This window comes from Nicotiana attenuata, chromosome 1, assembly GCF_001879085.1.
Source record: "Nicotiana attenuata strain UT chromosome 1, NIATTr2, whole genome shotgun sequence".
In the NCBI taxonomy this organism is placed as follows: domain Eukaryota; kingdom Viridiplantae; phylum Streptophyta; class Magnoliopsida; order Solanales; family Solanaceae; genus Nicotiana; species Nicotiana attenuata.
In genome coordinates this window covers 38703573-38713642 of record NC_031989.1, presented here as the reverse complement: position 1 = coordinate 38713642, position 10070 = coordinate 38703573, and positions in this window count along the sequence as shown.

Here is a 10070-nt window from a genome sequence, read left to right as displayed (position 1 = left end):
GGAGGCAACCCAGCTTTATTGCTTTCTTTTATTTATTTATTTATTTATTTTTTAATTGAATTATTTTTGTAGTGTCAATTTTTTATTTTCTAGGATCATGGAAAGCAAAGGTATTGGAAGGATGCAACAGCAAACCAAATGGTTAGAACTAAGTGTGAGGTACCCGCACGAAGGACCAAGCTTAGGAGAAGTCCGAGTACCCCATGAGCTGTTAGTGCTTCGGCCTTTGACCTACCAGGGAGTCTCTTTTACCCTTTTATTAGCTATGGTGTGCATTGGGGACAATGCACAATTTTAAGTGTGGGGTGAGGAGATTGTCTGGGTGACTTTCTATGCTATTTTAGTTGTGTTAGTTTAATTGAATACTTTTTTTTTAAATAGAAAAGATTGGACTTTTCCCGACGATGGATCTATTGGACAATTTTCTTGAGGGATTTAAGTCTAAAGAAAAAGGACAAAAAGATTTTCTTTTGTTAGGTACTGTAGCAATTCCCCCTTGATTTTTTTTGTGCCGCGGTTCTTTTCCAAGGGTTTTGTTTGAACCGGGTGTAGTTAGTTTTTTTTTTGGAATAGGAGCCATTGTGTTGTGTTTTGAAATGAAGCGATATCTCTTGACTTTGTTATGCCTTGAGAATAGTGAGTACTTTGGTTGTGACGCTTAGGCTCAGTTTTTGACTCTTGTATAAGTATCTTAAATTTTATGATCTTAAACTTGCTTAACTGCTTTGACTAGAGTGTCTTGATGAAACCAATCTTGAGTGAGTTATGTGCCATGCGTGTGTAAGCATTTGTTATATTCTGTGCATTGCATTTGATGCCTAGAACTTGCCCTGTGTGTTTGCAAAGCGAAATAGTAATTTTGTTCAGTCTTGGAAGTGATATAGGCGTTTCTTTGTTGAGCCAGATATGTATATTTTACCCACCTAATTGTTAAGTATCGTAGTTAACCCCTTTGAGCCTGTAATCTTGTTTCTTTGGCAACCACATTACAAGCCTTACCCATTTGTTTGAATTAACTATCTAGTTGAATCGTTGTAACCTCTCATGAGCACTTGAATTATTTATGAACTTTGTAAAAGTTGAAGTGTGGGGTGGTTGGTTTGGCTTTTGAGTGGAACTAATGAAATAAGGAGAAAGGTGCACTGTTTTGAAAAAAATAAGAGCCACTTGAATTGAAAAAAAAAGAAAAAAAATAGTTCGATTGTTGTGAAAAAAAATATTCCTTGATAAGTGGTGGCTTTTGATGTAAGTGTGCTTAAAGAAGAATGGGTAATATACATTGATGTGAAGGTGGAGTTTGGTTTGACATAAGTATGGGGTTTGAATGTTAAAGTATATGTATTAAAGTGCATAGGGAGGTGTAGTCACTCTTATATCTAAATGTATCATACCCGTCCCGTAGCCTACATTACAACCAAATAAAGTCCTAATTGATCCTAGATTGAATGAGTTCGATTAGTGGAGTAGTACACTACGGGCAAGCCTGTGGTGCATCTTTTGTGGCATATGAATGTTATTTCTGAGAGTGAGTGAATTCTTTCTATCTTGAGTTCCTAAGTGTTCTTAAATTTTATTGTGTGGAACTACTCTCTTTTGTTGTGTAAGGGCACTTGATTCATGAAGGAAAGGTAATGTCAGCGACCTCTATGTTAGAGTAAGTGGGTGAGTTGTGAATAATGTGTGGTACTTGTGAGTCAAATCTTGAGGTAAAGATGTTACGCTTTTGTGCTTAGTCTATTTTAAATACTCTTGGTGTGATGAGTTAGGAGAATTGTTTAAAAAGGTCGTGTCTATAAAAAGAGTGTAGTTTGATTGCTCGAGGACGAGCAATGATTTAAGTGTGGGGTGTTGATGATAGGCTATAATTACATATTTTAGTCGCTTATTACACTCAAATTTGCTGCACTTTAATTGAGTTTGAGCTTTAATCGCTAGTGTTTTGCACTAACGGTGTGTTTTATGCCTTGTAGGAGTGATTCCGAGCTATATAGATGTTATGGAATGAATTCAAGTGATTTGTAGCTTTGAAGTCTGAGTAAAAGCCCAAGGAATTAAGTCGGGATCGTATTCGGAGATCAACAGATGATAGAGCAACAAAACGAAGAATCGAATAGGCATATTGCACATTGTCTAGTAAAATGCACATAACTTTTTTCTCAGAACTCCATTTGGGCTCCACAATATATAGTTGGAAAGCTAACTCAAAAAGATACAACTTTCATGTTTTACGTTTTTCCAAATTCCAAACGTAACAGGATGAAAAATGCGGTCGAAACCGCGACCGCGGACCTGAGGCGGGCTGAGGCGGTATACTTGCCAAATACCGCGTTCGTACCGCGGTTGACCGCGGCCGCGGCTGTCCAGACGTGAAAAATTTATCCTTTTTCGCGTAGAAGAAGGTATAATAGTTTGGGCCCGACCCTACTTGGTATATATACATGGAAAAACGGTATTTTGAGAGGTAGGACACACTTTTGACATAATTTAGACCTAATGAGGCTAAGGAGACCGGAGATTCGACCTAAGGAGGCAAGAACACAATAGGAGCAAGGCGGTGAATTCTTCTACGAGTTTTTCCTTCCTCTTCCTATCTTTTATTGTTGGTTATGACTTTTAGTATTGTAGTTTTACATACTGTTATGAATAGCTAATTCGTTTTCTAGGGTTTTGATGGAACCTTTTGTAGGATAAATTCTTGTTATGATTTTATATAATTGAGCCGTTGAATTTCTCTACTTGTCCAACTACGTATTTGTTGTTGTTGATTGAATGGCCATCAATTGACTGTGCCTATTTAGTGTGTACTGCTCGAGAGAGAGTACATATTTAGGTAGTTGTTGAACAACGTCACTCCTAAGTATGTGAGAAATCAATACATTGGGTTTAAAGTTATGTTTAGAAATAACAAAACCTTGACGTGGTCATAGTGAGCGGTTAGATGAAGCCAACTAGCGTAGTTCAAGAGAATATGTCTAGTAAATTATTATAGTTGCTCAAGAGAGAATTACGGCACCTAAAGAGCTCACGATCAGTAGAGAATACATCGGCGAAATTGTAGGGAACATAGCTGTAAGGATTCCGACAATTGGGGAAATCATAACTCTAGATCTCCTTAATTTAGTCTCCAACCCTTTGTCTCGTTAGTTGATAATTTTACCGTTTTGTAGTATTTGCTAGTTAATTAGTTAGAAATATAAATCTCAATCTTTATAATTTAGAAAATTGTTCAATCTTGTCTTCTTAGTGATATTAAACAGATATAGCTAAGCCTTAGTTCTTTGTGGGATTCGACTCCGGACTTTTAGACCGGATTATATTTGCGGCGACCGCTTATCCTTTTTAGGACTAGAGTTGGGCGTGATTAGCCAGCTTATTAATTCCTGATTTTTCTCTTCCCTTTTCCATCATATACGACATAAAGCACATAATAAAAGTAACCGAAACAAATATTTCTTCATTCTACACACTCAACATCATCATTTTGTCTTCACCATATAAATTCATGTGAAAATAAAGCAGACTTATTAATTAACTGAACCTCAATAATCTTCAGTTCTTCACCATGAGACCATTTTCTCTTCTTTGTGCATGCAGTTGTTGTGCTATTTTTCTTCTTGCTTTTGCCATCGTCGTTATCAGATTCTGATATTAAGTGCAAAGATATATAGCTGAACCTATGAAACATTGCACAGACTGGTTGACGACTGGCTACAAGAAAACTGGGGTGCCTCCAGATGCATTGAAATGTCTCGAGCCTTAATTAATCAACCGTACCATGGCTAAAAACAAAAGTGATGATACGAAAGCTGTTTGTAAATGTGTCAAGTCTATAATTAACTGATAAATTGACTAAAATTTATGTTAATTTACTAATTTAGATGATTCATCATATCATGTTTTTTTGGTGACATGATATGATGAACCTTGAAGTGATCTGGAGGACTTGAATCAGAAAGATGGAGCGTCGCCAATCCGCCATGACTGGAACTATTTTTTCTTTTTGGTCGAAAAGATAACTACTATTATTACTAATAGAATTTAGTACATATATAGCTTGATTTGTCTAGGACAAATGGTTCCTACCGATCATTCGCAGAAGTAGAAATTGCATGAGGAAGATCATCATAATATAGATTAAACTCCTTAAAACATGCAATATTTGGCTAGGACTATGTATTCCTTGTCTGGAACTATATATTCCGATCCTTGTGAAATATCCAAAACCCTTCGTGTGTTTAGCTATTTGAAAATCTTGTTTTCAGAATTGTTGCATGCTCTAAGATTACTCCATGTAGTAGCTTCTTTCGTTTTCTTCTTTTTATTTTTACAAATTTTTTGGAGGGAAAAGGAGGGTCACCCAGGGAGGGGCTCGACGATTTATGATTCGAAATCTACATCTTGTTGTTTTTCTTTCAAGTTTCTAGTACGAAATCTGAATTTCAAACATCAGGCAGCTACTAGCTAACTGGAAAAGAAAAAGGAAAAACACTTCTTGATTTTCAATATCTTTTATCATCGAATTGGCAAAAGATTTATATGGCAACTGAAAATGTAGAGAATTTCGACCGTTTTTATTTTTATTTTTATTTAATAGATTATTAAACTAAGATAATATTAAATGGAGTGACTTTGACAATAAGAATTCGTATAGCTGACTAAAACTTAAATGAAATTGTGGCATAGTAGTACTTCCTCCTGTCCACAATAAGTGATCAATTTGTTTTTTTATTTTGGTCCAAAATAAGTGTCCATTTATATAATCAAGAAAAATTCAATTTGTTTTTTTAAAATTACCCTTATGTACGTATCCCTAAAAAGTCATTTACTCCTCACATTTGAGAGGAGAAGTGCTGCTATAACTATGGTGCAACATTTAATGAAGGGTAGTTTAGTCACACTACCTATTTTCGTCTAGAATTTAATATTTTCTTAATAGGTATACCCAAAGAAAATTGGTCACTTATTGTGGACGGGGAGTAGTTGTTAATTGGCGTAAGGAAAACTGAGTGCTAGTCCAGCAGCACTAGAATTTGCTACATTGTACCATCAATGTGCAAGATTCTATGCTCGCTCTTCCTTCCCCTTATATACTCCTATCCAGGGCCTCCATAACCCACATAACTATTAAGCCAAAAAGAGAGAAATAAGAACAGAAAAGATTAAAAAAAATGGCACAACAAGAGGTGCATAGGAAGAAGTGCTGTGAGCACGTGATTTTCGCCACGCTTAATTTACTCCTATAAATTCATTAGAATTAGAATTTTTCTTTTATTATTTGAAATTTTAGGAATTAATTGCATGATTTTGTGTCTTGTTTGCATTTTTGTGTGCATTTTTAGTTGCTATAATTCATAAAAAAGGGTACAAAAATATTGCGTTTGCATTTAGAATTCGATTTTTATATTTTTTCTTACTAGTTAATTAATATTGCTAAAATAAGAGAAAAAATAACATCTTTTACATTTGTTTGGTTTAAGAATTAGTTAATGTTGGAAATTGATTAGTGTAATCTTAGATTTAATATTGGGTCTTTAATTTTTGATTTTAATAAAATCAGAAAATTCAGAAAAAATAAATAAATAAAGTACAAAAAAAGAAAAAAAAACAAATAAAAGAAAATGAAATAAAAGCAAGGGTTGGCAAAAATGTTTGGGCCAATTTCGTGTAGCCCAAACCAAAAATCAACAACAACAAAAAAACCCCGTCCAGAATGGCCCAACCATACCCCTGATCCAGTCCAACCCTCTAAAAGAACAAAACGACGTCGTTTCTCGTCCGTAAATCCTGGCCATTGATCTTCTCTAATCCAACGGCCCCAGTTGATTTAATTGTTAGATAAAAGTGTCTTAAGAAATCTCAAACCCTAGCGACCAAATGTCATCCTCCTCGTACCCCCTCCCGTCTTCGACTGCCACCACCGTGTCTCCGCCTCACTCCGCCGTCCGCCACCGGCTCCAATCACGCCCAAAATTTCACCATGACATCTCCTTCATCTCCCCATCCCATATCCTTCATTATTTTCTTCCAAATCCCAACCAAAATTCCCAAATATATAAAACCCTAGGCGCCGCCGCCACCGTGCACGGCGGCGCCGTCACCCAAACCCTACCAAATTCACACCATATACTCTCCTCACCCCCCTCTTCCTAAACCCATGACTGGTTCCCTCCAAATCTCACTGGAAGTGCTCGAATTTTAAATCTAAAATAAGCAGAACCCTAGAAGTTCAAATTATGGATTCCTTCTCCAATTTCGTGGATCCAATGTTGGATTCAAGTCACGAAATAATGGTGTTCGTTTGTTCTTGACAAAGAACAAACGTTTAACATCATTTCGAGACTCGAATCGAAGTCCGGCCTTTGTTCAATCTTACATAAGTAAGTTTTTCTATTTCTTTTTCTTTTATTATTTGAATCCCTTGCTCTTAAAATTAGCTTAAACTTTGTTTTTCTGTTAATCCATTCACATACGTTTCTGTAGACTTTAATTTTTGCATCATTCTAGATTTCTTTTGTTTAAGTCTTCCGGTGATTTAGGTTTGTTTGTATTAAGTCAGTTTTAATTCATAATTTGTTTGTTGATTAATTTTTGTTTGTTGTCATAATTTCCTGTCGACTGTTAAAATGGCCAATAGTAATTGTTGTTTCCGCTTTTCAGTAGTTGATTCAAGCCGTAATTTAGGATTGTTTGGATTTGTGGTAAATCTTTGGGGTCGAGTTGTAATTGAAAGTTTTGATTGTTACTGAATAATTCAGATCCTTTAAAATTAGTCATAGTCAGCATTTGACCAAGTTAAAGGGTTTGGTGTGGTTGGAATTAGGTTTGCTTTAGCTTAGGTTTGTAATTCATGAACGAATTAAGGGTAGTATAGGCATTTCTCAGAGAAAGAAACCTGCAGTAACTAAAATAGAAATCCCTAGAAGTTTCTAGCAAGGGCCTTTGTTTAATTTTTCAGATGTTAGCTTGGTAAAGAAGTCACAAAATGAGGGACCTAAAGGCAAAGTAAAAATCTGAAAGAGCCCCTAATTCTTGCCTATAAAAGGCAGTCTCCCCTGCCTTGCAGATTAAGCTGGAGAGATCCCCAAAATTCAAAATTCAAAAAAAAATCAAATCAGTTTCTTACAAGTTTTGAAAAGCTGAAAATTTAGAATTCAAATTCAAAAAAAAAACAAAGAGTTCGAAATCTGAGAGTGAGAGTTCCTTTTAGATCTAAAAACCTCCACACAAAAAAACCAAAAAAAAATAACACAAAAACTCCAAAAATACTAGTCCATTGAAGTTTTCCTTAGACTAATTTCGAGTTTCAGTTGTTAGTTCAAACTTCTAGCTTAGACAAGGATATATTTCTGGCTGCTGAAGTTTCAGACGTGTTCCTGGATTTAATTTCGAGTCAATTTGGGTTCAATCAAGTTTGTTTTGGTTATTTCGTTGGTCTTACTCCTCTGTCATTCCTTCCTGGGCTATTGTGATGATGTTTGGAGTCCAAAATCACTCCTGTGTTATTGGTTTCAACTGTCGATTGTTTGCTTGCCACTGCTGACTCCTTCTTCCTCTTACATTTCTTCATTTTCAGGTACTTTTCTAACTTCAAATGCTGTATGAAGATTAGATCTATATGTACCAATGCGTTTGAAGGGAAATTTGGGAATACATCCTTGTGCCTCGCATGAATCTGTTCTGATCTGTGTATTTAGACATTTAGTTTGATAGTGTTGTTTAGACTTTTATCTATTCTTGTATTAATTGGACTGTATGAAACATTATTCTTCAGACTCATATAAGCATTATGAGTAGAGTACTAGCTGTAGTTAATTTCAGTTTAGGCTATTAGGTTAATTGCTTGAGAGTAGAATCCAAAGTAATATATGATCGTCAGTTTAGGCTATGTTTGTTTAAAATTGATTCAGGAACAGGATAAGAATTCCGGTGTCGACTTTCATCTTTTTTAGTCTATAATTGAGTTGTTTTAAGAGTACATGAATTAAATCTAAAGGGCCATCAGAATTTTAGATCAGGTGCTAATGCATAAATTGAGCATTAATTGATATGTGAATATGAGAATCACTGTTTATATGTTAAAAGGTGAATAAGTTCGTCAGGCCCTCAAATTTCATTTCTATGTTAGCATTGGTTTAGCTTTGGCTCGTTTATTATTTGGACTATAAAATAGGCCCAACGTATACTTAGCTGAAGATTCACCTGAACTTCTTGCCTCCTTTTGGATTGGGCTCATTTTGAGACCAAAGCTTGACTATTTCATGGAAATGATCTGCCCAGTTATGTGACCGAACTGCCTCATGTCTGGGCCAATTTTTAGGCCCAATCTACTGGAGAATTTGAAACTTTGTTCTTAAATTATTGGTTAAATTCTACAAAACAATTTGAGCCTTCCAAGTTAAGTAGCACACTTGAATTAAGAGGCCTCCCTCTTGTTTAAGTGTGGACTTGAACTTGAGGCCCAAATGCTAATTAATTAGGCCCTTTTAGAGACAAAGAAATAGAAAATTTTAGTTTGCTTTAGGTTGGCCTTTAAATAATAAAAAAGGGAGATGAGCCTCGCCAAACAAAATGTATAACTTGCGGGGCCCTCTTTAAATGTTCCTATTAAAATTACTTAGACCTCGGGACGGGCCGTTTAGCAAATTTCATGGCCCCCCGCAAAGTAATAACACGTTAGTCGCTTTAGGCGCGCTTTTAATAATTTTACTTTCCTAAATACGGGTGTGCATTTCATGCAACTCAAATCCAAATCCCAAAACGTTGAATAAGAGTGTGTCGAGGATCCGGGTGCATTTCATGTGACGTGATCCAAAAACACGGTTTTAAACGACGTTCACTTTCTTAAAATTTAACTAAAAGCGGTAAATAATCTTAAAGTTGCACTATAGGTTGGAGCATATAAAAAAATTGGATTTTAGCCATTTATAATAATTTAAGCGACCGTGCTAGAACCACGGGATCCGGGGGTTCCTAACACCTTCCCTCGGGTCAACAGAATTCCTTATTCAGAATTTCTGGTTCGCAGACTCCAATTGGGAAGTCGAATTTTCCTCGATTTGGGATTTAAGTTAAACCGGTGACTTGGGACACCAAAAGCCAATCCTTTCCCAAGTGGCGACTCTAAAAAATAAATAAGTAATCCCATTTCGAATAATGTCACTTTAAATGGAAAAACTCCCTTATACATTATCCTTCGGGGTAGGTGTGTAAAAAAGGAGGTGTGACAGCTCTGGCGACTCTGCTGGGGATACGAACCCAGAATTTCGATTCAGGGTTCAAGAATTCGAGCTTAGTACAATTGTTATATTTGGCTTTATCTGATTTTTCTATATGTTCCATGCTATATGTGCTAAATGTTTTACTACTTTGATATTTGTTGACATTGTATATATAAACTGTCGCGAATCCCTTCCTCTTTTTGAGTCTTCTACATCATGGAGAAGGGTGCACTTCGTGTAGCTTCTCTTCTGTTTAGAGTCTTTTCCCATTTAGAACGAGGTTTGGATAAGTTACAAGGCCGGCGGAGCTTCTGTATCCCCGGTACGCTGCCTCCCCCTCGGCTCGAGTTGTCCGCTTGGGTAAGCCAGGTCTAGACCAATAAACCTTGGGTTTAAACCTATAAGAACAAAAACTCATGCCGATCCCTAGTAGGACGCTTGTTTGCATCATGTGCATTTGACTTAGGGGACTCAACACAGGGGTTGGGTCCGTCTAGGACAGGTGACCTGAAACGAATTGACCATCCTGATGCATCTTACGTGCTACTTGCGCATTTATTTGCTCGGCTTTGCATGTTGACCGGTTTGTCTAAATGAGTGAAAATTGAGAAAATAAGCAGTGTTAGGACTAAGTGAGGGTGACCATTTGCTTTGAAAAAACCCAATGCCCAAATAGTACCGAAATGCTGCCGGATTTTTGAAAATGAAAAAACAAGAAAAAGAGAGAAAAATAGTTGAAAAATAAAAAGACAATTGTTGTTTTGATTTTGGCAAATCTAACCGAGCTACGCGGGTCTGATTCTCGCCGGATGTGAGATACGTAGGCAAACCTCATCGGTTCCGACCACAATT